This window comes from Zonotrichia albicollis, chromosome 3, assembly GCF_047830755.1.
Source record: "Zonotrichia albicollis isolate bZonAlb1 chromosome 3, bZonAlb1.hap1, whole genome shotgun sequence".
Classification (NCBI taxonomy): Eukaryota; Metazoa; Chordata; class Aves; order Passeriformes; family Passerellidae; genus Zonotrichia; species Zonotrichia albicollis.
The window spans coordinates 25,503,397-25,514,755 of record NC_133821.1 but is presented as its reverse complement, the minus strand read 5'-3'; positions in this window follow the sequence as shown (position 1 = coordinate 25,514,755).

Here is an 11,359-nt window from a genome sequence, read left to right as displayed (position 1 = left end):
GTCTAATCTGGTTTGATTGTAAGATCTTCCAGGCAGAGATTGTTACTGCATGGTTGCACATTGTCTGCTGTGCTGGGGACCCTGGTTCCAGTGGGATATAACAGCCCTCAGCAGCTACTCTCACGTGAATAAAATATGACCAGCAGAGTGGTCTGAGTAATCTATCAAATAATCCCCAGCTCCACCCACATACAGCTCCTCCATGTGAATCCTGAGGTTAATTAAAAGAATCTAAAGAATTGTAGGGTTAGAGTGATTTTGGTTGAGCGCCGAAGATTGATGTAACCTCACAAGCTCCCCTGGCTTGGGGTTTTACATCGTTGCTGGCTAGTCCCCAAAAGACCAGGACTAGGTTTCTAGCTGCTCTGTGGACGCTATGCCAAACTACAGGTTTAAATATTCATTGCATTCTTCTCATGCCAAATCATCTAAATTGGAAAGCAGGAGTCTAAGATTTTGCAAAGCTGCTCTTGCACAAAAAGACCATTAAAAATTCATCGTGACAGAGAAAAAACAACAACATTGCCAGTAGTAGGGAACTTTCTGTTGACTTGGCTAATGCTGTGTGGAGCTAACCCACATTAATCCACTTAAATGGAAGGGTGAGCCTGATCCAGTAAAAGCAATAAATCCTCTTTAGAGCTGACCAGACTCCAGTTGCACTATAGGAGAACCAGGCTGAATGGCAAACAGTTGGCAGGGGGTAACTGGATGGGGCCTGAATTTCCAATGCACCAGATAATTTAACCCACAGCACCCCCTTTCCCTTATATGTGCAAACCAGCTGTGGGTAGGACCATTTCCCAAAGTTCTTGGCACCAGAGGTGGAATGATATACTGAAGGACAGGGAAAGTCCCTGCCAGTACAGAACTGGAAAGATTGAAGTAGCTCTCTGTTATCACAGGGACTGGGTACCTGAAATGCCTGTGTTGGAAGAGTTATCCCAAGCAGCTCAAGCAAAAGGGGTGAAATGAAGGGAGCAGATGTGGACAGAGAATCGCCTGACCTGGACCTGGAGCTGCCTTGGAGGCAGTTTGCAGGTGTTAAGAGAGAATGGTTAGCTGCTGTTGCCTTGCTATGGGTGAGGGACTAAGTGGGTTGCTCTTAAACTCCACAGAATTACATCTGAAGCTGAGCCGGCTTGGGAGCAAGAGGATCTGCGTGCCTGGGAAGTGGCTGTTACTGTCAGAGAGCAATTTTCTCAAGGCTGACCCAAGACATGGAACTAAACCCAGACTGGGTGAATATCTCTGTTTCCTTATTCCTCTGAGAAACTGGGCCTGCATTTAAAAGGCTGTTTAACACTTTGAAGCCACCCACAGTTCTGTCTTTGCCTCCCACGCAAGCTCCAAGGAACTGACTCATTCCCACCGTATTTTCAGCTGCACATAGATCCTGCTCACAGCTCGGGAAGTTCCCCATTCAGCCAAGCAAATCAAGTGCACATTGTGCCTTGAGTTAGCTGAGCTTGAAAGGGCTTTGTGGCACCGACTCACAGCCGACAGTATCTGAAGACATCTGGCCTGCCTTTTAAAGTCGAGTAGGGGCCATATTCTTGCGTTAGCTGTATAATTTATGCCTTATCCACTGCTCTCTATTCATGATGCTTCCTTATGTTAAATAGCTGTGAAAATAAGTGACACTGTCATCTGCTGTTAAATTGAAGGAGGTCTGCTCATGAGCAGGCATTCACCTCTCTTCTCCTCTTCCAAACGGCAAACTCTCATTTCTCTTGCCATGGGGACACTGTTTTGGGTTTTGCAGAGCTTTCAAGGGTGTGAATGATACATACAGCTCTGGATGGTTTGTGACTCAGGAAAACTTTTCTTCAAGGAGAGACATAGGATCGTCCCTCTGTGTCTTGTCAATCTGGTGAGCTGAAATGTTCTTTCCAGTTTGGATGAAAGTCCTGACATCCCTGGATTTCTAACTCACTAATTCTTTCATTGCTGAGGAGAATAACTCACTTCTTGCTGACATCATGCTGTCCTCCCGCTATGCCGTATCCACTGTGAGTCTTTAAAGCTTTATGCTAAGCCTGAACAATTACACCCATGTTTTGACTGGGAAACAGAGACAGATGAAGGCAGTTAGAAGGAGGACGTGGGAGTCTTGCCTTCTATTTTCCTGTTCTTCACACTGGGCTCATTACTGCCATCTCTTCCCCTGCCTGGTAGCAAATTTCCAGCAAATGAATTGGGGTCACTACTCCCAGCATCTCTATAGAAAATAACTCTGGTCTATTTGGGCTCTAGACCACTTCTGCATGCCATTACACTGCAGCAGAGTCTTTACAGATAAACGTTTGCAGGTTTGTAAGCACAGTCCTACTCACTACATCATTACAGAAGAGAGGAGGAGTAAACATCCTTTGCAGTACAAAGGAATTGTCAACAAACTTGGAGAGAAGGGGAGAAATATCCAAAGGCACTGTCCATTTTTGGCTTGTTGCATTTGGTTTCTTTGATGCTACTCACTGAATGTTTGCTCCCTCTGCAAAAATCCAGGGCAAACGCCTGGCTGTTGTCTGCACTATTAACTAATGAAGTCAGGAATTTACCTCTGTTGCCACCTGGGAATTGAATAATATAAAACCTATCTCCTCTGTCCTGGTGGTACTGGGCTGAGTTCCATCAGCTTCTGAGGAGCTTTTTGGAGTGCAGAGTCCTGACCTACTCACAGTGGCTTGTATGAGCTGAGACATGAATAAACAATAAAGAAGATAAAGGAGAGGCTGGGCTGAGAGCAACAGCTGTTTCCTATGGACTCCTGAATAAACTCCAGCTCCTCTTGCTGATGGGCTGGGCTTTTGTCATTATGCAAAGGAATGAACTGCTCTGGGAATCACATTCTGATATGAGAACAGTGGTGCTTGTGTATCACTAAGTATAAAGGGTCTGCTCGAAAACCTTTAAGAAGAAAAAGATGTCTACTTAATAATGCATTTATTTCAGGTAGTTCCTAAACTTTTAGCTGTGTTATCTCACTTCAGCTGTGGTTCTAGAAGTAGAATTACACCCAGGCTTGCACATGTAGCTCTTATATGGCAAAGAGCAAAGTCCTTAGCCCAAGATAAGGACCAAGATTTGCTGACTCCAGATGTGCTCCTCTTCTGTAAAACACTTTGGAGGCCCAATGCTACATTACACAAGCCACTCAGCGGTTTTGACATTCATTTCACCAGGAGCAATCCCTTCTCTGTGTAACTAAGCAAAAGGTTTGGCTTGAGCCTGTTGCTATAATGAATTTCTAAAGCTGGGCTTGTGGGAATGACTCCATTAGTTAGGCATGAGCCCCTGCCTCTGCTCTACCCCCAGGAGTTCATATCAAGTTTTGGAGCTTTAGGCATTTACTCCTGTTTTCCACCAGTGGAGCAGAGAGATGAGCTTGGCCAGGAGAAATGGATTTCCCTTGTACTTCTGTTGTGTAAGCTCATCCCATTTGTTTGGAAATCAAATATTTTTCTTTTATAGAGAGGCAGAGGTTTTGGTTATCTCAATAGCACACCAAGAGAAAATTCTAATATCAGATCCAGGAAAGAGATAAATTCAATATATCTTAATGCAACAATGTCCTTTGCAGTTACTAATACCAATTTACTACATCTGAAAATCCTTTAGAAAGTCTATTCACTTAAGGTAATCTCTCACTTTGGGGAAGACCTGGTCACTTCTATTTATATGTGTAAATCCTCCCACAAATTATTCCAGATTAGCAAGTCCCTATCCTCCCTCTCTGCCTCCCAGCTGAAGAAGGGTGGCTACAGACTTCCATTGACATTGTCACTGCAGAGACCTTCCTCACAAAAATGAAGATCTTGTAGGGAGCCAGAATTTTCATTTGGCTCCATAGGGAGCCATTTATAATTTTTTTTTTTTTTTAGCAGTGTGTGTAAGCTGTTTTAAAATGTGAATAAGCAGAACCTGGAGTGGGTGCACTGGTGCATCTCCTCTTCAGTATGAGGCACTTGGCTCCAGCTGTGGTGGGAATTGAGGGCAGCTGGGTCTAGTGGGCTGTGCTGTGGGCCTCTGTGTGACTCTGGGGTGGCTGCAGGGTACCTGGGCTGCTGGCAAACTGGCCGCCTTAGGAGAGCAGAGCATGCCAGCCCCATCTCCCCAGTGAACAGAGAAATGGAGCTGTGACTCCACCAAGGTTGTCTGTACCTTCCTTTTTTATAGGGAGAAGGGTAGGTAAAATCCCTGGGAAAGTGAAATCTAAGGGCAACCAAGACTTAAAACTTCCATTTGTATATTTAAAATTAGTAATACCTTGCCTTAGAGCAAACCTAAATATATAAAAACACAATCCTGCTAGATTTCTAATGCTGTTTCTGAAGTCAGTGTGTTTAAAGGTCAATATTAGTTAGAACTCAATCCCTTCAATATTTCCCTTTTAATTTATATTTTCTATTTTTCACCAAGTCTTGCCCATCTCAACTGCCTTCCTGAGGCTCTTTTTTGTTTATCCTACACAACTTCCTTCCTTCCTTCAAGTCCAGACCCCCTTGCTCCCCTGGGACTTTGTATGATAGCTAGGCACTAATCATGTACTTCTGCCCCAGAAGCACAGATAGGGGCTTCCTCCCCCTGCTTCCAGTCAAAGGAGGATGTAAGGCATAATGGTAATCTTAAACAACACTGCTATTCATTGTTTGAGAGATCTGGGAAATATCCTTGAATTCAGCTTGCTAAATTAGCTGCTTCTTGAGTAACCCACAGCTGCTGCGTATCTGTCCCATTACATTTTCCAAATTGCAGCAGTTCTCATTACGTATGATATTCTCTAAACATATGGACCTTCCACTAGTTTATGTCTCTGTGTAGCTCTGTTGCCATGAATGTACACACAGAAACATTTTCTTTTGTACTTAAAAAAAAAAAAACAACAATTCTTGAAAATAGATTAAAGACAGGCATTTGCAATTACTCAGATGGAGCAAAGATGTTGGAGTGCTTCAGAATACAGCCTTTGTCAGGAGCCAATACTTAGATTAAAATGTGGCTTCTGGCAGTAAAAGTGTAACTACCAGTGGTTTTAAAGCTTCATCCTGCCTGTTGTGCACATGAACATCTCTCTTGAAGTTGGCAGGCATCATCCTGTGCTTGCAAATCTTGAAAATCAGATGGACCATCAGTGTAAGGTGATGCCTAACTGTCTATATGAGGCAATGACATGGGTTTGGATTTGGTCTTGTGTGTTTGCTCCTTCACATTGATTTACAGTGGAATTTGGTTTGCAAGAAATTGTATTTCTGGTGTTACTGTGTTTACACTTCCTACTCTTTGATAACTTCTCTGTATGTGCAGGGAACTTAAGCAAATCTTGAAGAGGAACATTTCTGTGTCTCCTCCCTCTTGTATGTTTTCTAGGCTTTGTCCTTCAAAATGGAGCAGCATCCTTGAGGAAACCCCAAACTTCTGTATTCACTGTGTTCCTTGGGACACAGCTGGTTCCAACAGGGAGTAATTGAAGCATCAAGAACTAAAAATGCACTGCTGAACAAGGGAAAATTTTCTTTGTACCCCTAGAACTCTGTTCAATGCCTCTGATCCCATTCAGGGTTTATTTCATCGACTTCAGGAGGAGTTCTGACCAGCGAGGAGCATCTACTGCACTCTAAACCTTGGGAGAAGTGCCATGAATTTGCATTTTGTCTGTTGTCACATCACACAAAAGAAGGGGTGACAAACTACATCCTCTGCAGGGCATCCTTGGGCTATGCTTGATCGTGTGGTCACCAGCAAGGGGCAGCAAGTGTCTCTGTCACAGTGGTCTTGACTGTGTTATTAGGGTTAGTAAGCTAGTGGTATTTATCTCATCACCTTCCTTCCCTCTGTTCCTGGTCATCTCTTATCCCTCTTGTGTTTTACTCCTCTTTGCTCCTTTTATAGCTAAAGATGTCCCTCAAACACACCCACCTAAGTACAGGTGCAGCTCGATTCTCTCCTGTATCTGAGGCTTCCTGCAACACACATTTCTATCCAACCCCTGCTTAGTGCTTTGGTGCTGCAGGAGGGGAGGACCATCTCTCTCCAGCAGGAGTTACAGAGCAGCTGGAGATGGGAATCCATGCAAGGATGTGGCTCTCCTGCAGCCTGGGGAAGCTGCCCATTCTGGGGGCTCTCAGGTACCACTTCCATGCTGGTGCATTTGGGAGGATGTGTGATGGATCCCTAGGAGCTGGTCAGCTGCGGGCAAAGAGCTGCCAAGCCCTGGCAAATCAGAGCTGTGAAGACAGAGCTGTGGGGCCCTGACACCAGCCAGGTGCTTCATGCTCTGTTACAAGGAGATGTCTCCTCCTCCTCAGGATGCACAGGCAGGAACTCTGCAAGAGAGGCCCTTCTCACGAAATAGAGGAAGAGGGTTTGGGTTTCCTTTCAGTGGCCTCTAAATCATTTGTCCAGAACAGAGAGCTGTCTCTTCCTGGAAATATTTATGCTCATTCCTTTAGAAGTCATCTATGATTGTGTTAGTATTTGTGCATAAATGAATATTAATAGTGAATGTGGTCTGACTACTGGGCCTATTTCCTCCCACAGCTGTTTTTGTGAGAGACCTGATACAAAAACATCTTGTGCACACATCTTCCAGCCTGGCTCCTCCGCAGGCGAGCTTGATGGAGAACGCTTTGCTGCTTGTGGTTTAGGCATGGATGCAGCACATAGCTGCTCAGTGCTGTCAGGGCCTCTACAGATCTGCATTCACCTCACAGCAGACATTTAGGTACCAAGGGAACTTGTGTTTTAACTGGAAAAAAGCTTATGTGCCAAAGGCCTCCTGTTATAGGGGAGGTTGCAGCTGAGCAGAGGTTTGGAGGGGCTTAATGCTGGAGTTGGCTGCTCCAGCTGGCAAGGAAAGCCCACCCACAGCTTAGGTGGGACCAGCACCTGAAACCAAGTATTGAAACACCTGCACTAAGCCCTTTTATTTTATTTGGATATGATCCTGTGCAGTTCTCCACTTACTGTTTTTTGGTGGATTTATCCCAAAGATAGCGCTGGGAGTGAACCTGGGATTCCTGCAGAAAAAGATGATCCCAGAGATAACAAGTTCTGAGAAGAAATACTCCAAATGCCCCATTTTTTAATCATTAAATGACTATATCCTTAAAGACGTAGATTGATTTAAGTAGGAAAAGGGATTTGCTGTATGACTCACATGTCTGAAGTATTGCTACTCATTTTTTGATGTAAAACCCTCTCAACTGCTTGCAAATGAGCTGCAAAGGATTCCTGTGCTCGGAAACTCTTGAGCAAGTGATTTTGGCTTGGAACACTTGAAGAGGTTGTTTGCAGATGATGCACATGCTAACCACTTCTGTTGAGAAGAAGCTTAATTCAGAGTATACAACAGGCAGCAAAAAGGCTCCTATTGCCCCAAATTAGTGACAAATAACTTGCCTTACTCTAGGTTTTAATAATATGATCCAATTACAACTTAGGCCTATCAATATGAAATAAATGTTCCCACCTTTGGTTATATTCTTGGTGCAGAAATCTGCTCACAGCCTCATGCCCAACAGTGAGTCTGTGTTTTGTGTTCCTGTTGCAGAAGAGGAAGGGGGACACAGGAAGGCTTGTTGGGGAAACAGGCAGCTTGAAAACCTTTCTTTCAGCCCTAAGTGGAAGCAGAGCAGCCCATGGAGATACTGTCACAGATCCAAGCAGGCTGGGGTTAAACGGTTTCCTCAGCTTTTCTTCCTAAATCAATTTGAATATTCTTGGCAAGCTCTGTTACTATGCATGGTGGGCAGCTGTGATTCAAGCAGGGAATTTTTTTCCCCTTCCTACTGTCCCAGTCTTCCTGTCTTGTGCAGATGTGATCCTTTCCCTCTGTCTGCCTAACAGCTAATTATTTTACCAGATGAGCCAATAGTCTGAAGAAAACAGACCATGCATATTCTTGAAAGCAGCAACTGTGTTACAATGTCGGGGGGATGGGTAATTAAAAAAAATAAGGAGTCACTTCCTTCTGACCTACTCTACTCCTTAAGAAAACCTCCAGAAATAGCAAGCATTCTGATTTACAAGGGACCAACCTACCTCCCAAGTTAGTACCCCCCACATTTAACAGCAGAACCTTGCACTATGCTTTTCGGGAAAGCAGGCAAAAAGACAGTTTGAATATGTAAGACATCCAGCTAACAGCTCTGCAATCTATGGCAACCCATACACACCCCTGCAACTGCAAGAATGTGGACAAGAGTGCATCAGCTGCTCCCCAGAAACTGCCTGGGTGTCTGCACTCACTGAACCTTCATTCCTAAACCACATTGTGCATTTCTGATTAAAATTGTTAGTCCCAGGCTCTGGAAAGGGCAGAAATTCTGCTTCTCGTGTTTGCTGGTGACGCTAGAGGGGGCTTTTCTGGCAGGGCTTTGGAGCTCCCTGCAAAGCTCTAAACCAGTGTCTGCCACCGTGTCCCAGGTGTGAGCTGTGGGCTACCAGAGAGCACCATAACCATGCAGGTGTGTTTTACAGCCTGCAGACTGTGCTTTGAGAATGCCTGCAGTGTTGGGTTACACGGGCAGGACAGGCAGGGAACGCTGCATGCACAAATCCCACAGAAGCTCAGCACCTGTTGCTTGCTGGAGCACTGCTGGGACAGAAACTGAGCCGTGCCTGCTGCCTGCCTTCTTTTCACTCCAGCACCTCAAGAACAGCAGGCCAGCACTGTGGGCCCTGGAAAGGCTGGCATGTTCCTTGTGTTTGAGGGACCCTGGTTTAAGCAGTGGTGTTTTGCCAGGGCAGCAGTGGCATATGAATGCCAAGAAGCAGGAAGGAGGGCTCCAAAGGAGGGCATGTGGCTCAAGATGAGGTAGGGGCTGGAAAAGTCAAATTAGAGCCTAAGGTGCTAATCATTGCTGCATTTGGCAGGATAAGGGTTTTTACAGAGATCTACTGCTGCTGGAGCAAAAGCTGCAGGGTCTTGAATCACAGGAAAATGCCACCACTGTTTTTGGCAGGCAGCTACTTTTCCTAGGCAGAAGCAGCATGCTTCAGGTATGGGATAAAACCAAGGCCTGCCCCTAGAACACAACATCCACACCAAGGGACCAAGTGCTCTAGGTATTTTATCTCTAAAATTCTGCACAAGCAAACATAAAAGGTGACCCATACTGCTCTGAAGGCCAGCACCTGCTGCCCTCCTAGATAACCTGGGTCAATGAATCCTCCTGCATTTTGAGTTGCAGCTTAAAAGTTGAGGTGCTTACTTTTGACTAAGCAGACCGCCCTCCTGCAAGAAAGCTTCCAGCCTCAATCCCTGCAGCAGGATGGAGAGAATTCTGTCCATCCTGGACATTCACTTCCAAAGGAACACGTGACTTTGCTGACAGCAACGGAACAAGAGCCAAAAGAATGAATTTTCCTCGTTTTTTTTTGTTGCCATTTTAAGAGTAGATAACCATTTAATTAGTTTTCACCCTCTGGGGCTGTAAGTTCTTGTATAATTAGATAATGAGCAATTATCATTACTGCATTTTGTTCTCACATGGCACTAGGTGGATTCCAGCAGTGGCCACATTTTAAAGGTTCATGTTCCAGGTTATTACCCAGTAATGCTATGAGAAGCCCTAATACCTCTCTTACAAGAAGACTTTAGAGGGGACAAATCTACCAGTTATTACAGGTGCTAACATAAATCCCACCTGCACTTACTGGACTTGTCCCACATGATTTGTGCCAATACCCACTACAAGAGGAAAACCCTAAAATATTCCAGGGAGATTATGTGGTTGGGTCCTTCCCGAAATACTGCCTTTCATGTCCTTAATGCCACCCTTGCTTTTCCTGCTTTGGCAGGGAAAGCCAAAATCAGGGTTACACAGAGTGGTTTAGAACAGAAAGTTCCAGGCCAACACAAAGGTTTCAATTTGGAGGAGCCCCCAGAAGTGCTGCTGTGCTAAGAAAAGTGCCTGATGGTAGTCAGGACTTACAGATCTACTTGCGCTGAGGCCAACAACTGGCAATCAATTAATTCATTAAAATACCTGGCGAGATTTAAAATGGGCACGTGGTGAGAACATGCATACAAGAGGAAGATCTTGAAACCACTTAGGCTTTAGGGCAAACAAAAACCAAATGGGAGATGGGTGCAGAGATTAAAAGGTGCAGGCAAGGGGCCCATATCTGTCATTATTCCTGCAGCTACAGTTTAATTACTACTCCTAGGCTTTGGGAACTGAGATTTTTTTTTAATAATAATTTTTTTAAAAAGGTAAGTGAAGAAACACGAGTTCTGCAGCTGAAGATGGCCCTTAGTATCATCCCAAGTTTCTGCTAGGACTCTTAATATGCTTTATTCATGACCCAGAATAGAAACTGTTTCCCTAATCTTCAATGTTAAGATTGCTTTCAAAAGGAAAAACAAAATTTAAAAACCCCAAATAAACCAATTGAGAAACAAAGCCCCATGCTGTCTCTCCTCCCTGAACTTCTCCTTTTTCCAGCAGCACCACAACAGAATTCTGCATGAGGCACAAAGAAGGCAAGAAGCTCTTCTTCAGCTGTTTGGGCAATAAGCAGATGTGCACAGAAATCTTGTTTTGTGCAGCTGTTAGTTGGTTCAATGGGCTGCAGCACCAGCTTGCAGGAAGGTAAGCAATTTACATGAAGGATGTTATTAAAGAGCTATTTTAATGTTGCAATGCAGTGAAGGTAAGAAGCAAAATTAGCAGCCTGTTCTGAATAGAAGGGTTTTTTCCTTGAGGCCTGTAATGGCAAAGTTGTAGTGGCTTACAGCACCAGGACAACAAACCAACCCAATAGGAAGGAACAAGCATAACATAGCAGGGTCCAAATAAAGCACAATTTTAGCTGAAATGCTTGCTGAAAAAATCCAAATCCATTTTCTCAAATAGCTTTCTTAGTTAGAACATAGAAGCAGATATACTTGGATTAAAAAAACCCAAACCAAACAACAACAAAAAAATCCCTCAAAAAACCCACAAAAACAAACAAACAAACAAGCCCTCAAAACTCCACAACAAACCGAACAAGCAAACCCCCCCTTCAAACAACAAACTAGATCTAGAAACTAGATCAAAACTAGATCTTCCAGAGTTTTGAAACAGCTAATGGCACTTGTTTGTGGAAAACAGCTGAAGCACCCACAGGGAGGGACTCACTATTGAAAAAGTTGACTAGCAAATGTCCACTGGCTGTATTTAGTTCCTGCCACACAAAAGCCATGTCAGACAAAGCAAGCAAAAGGGGAGGAGCAGTGACCATGCATTAGTACTGAGCAGAGGTGTAGCCAAATGGACTTATTTTTTCCCAAGAATGCAAAGTGATGAAACACAAATTTGGGGTTAAGGGTGGCCTTACTTTTTTTTCCTATTAAAATGCTGTGTATCTG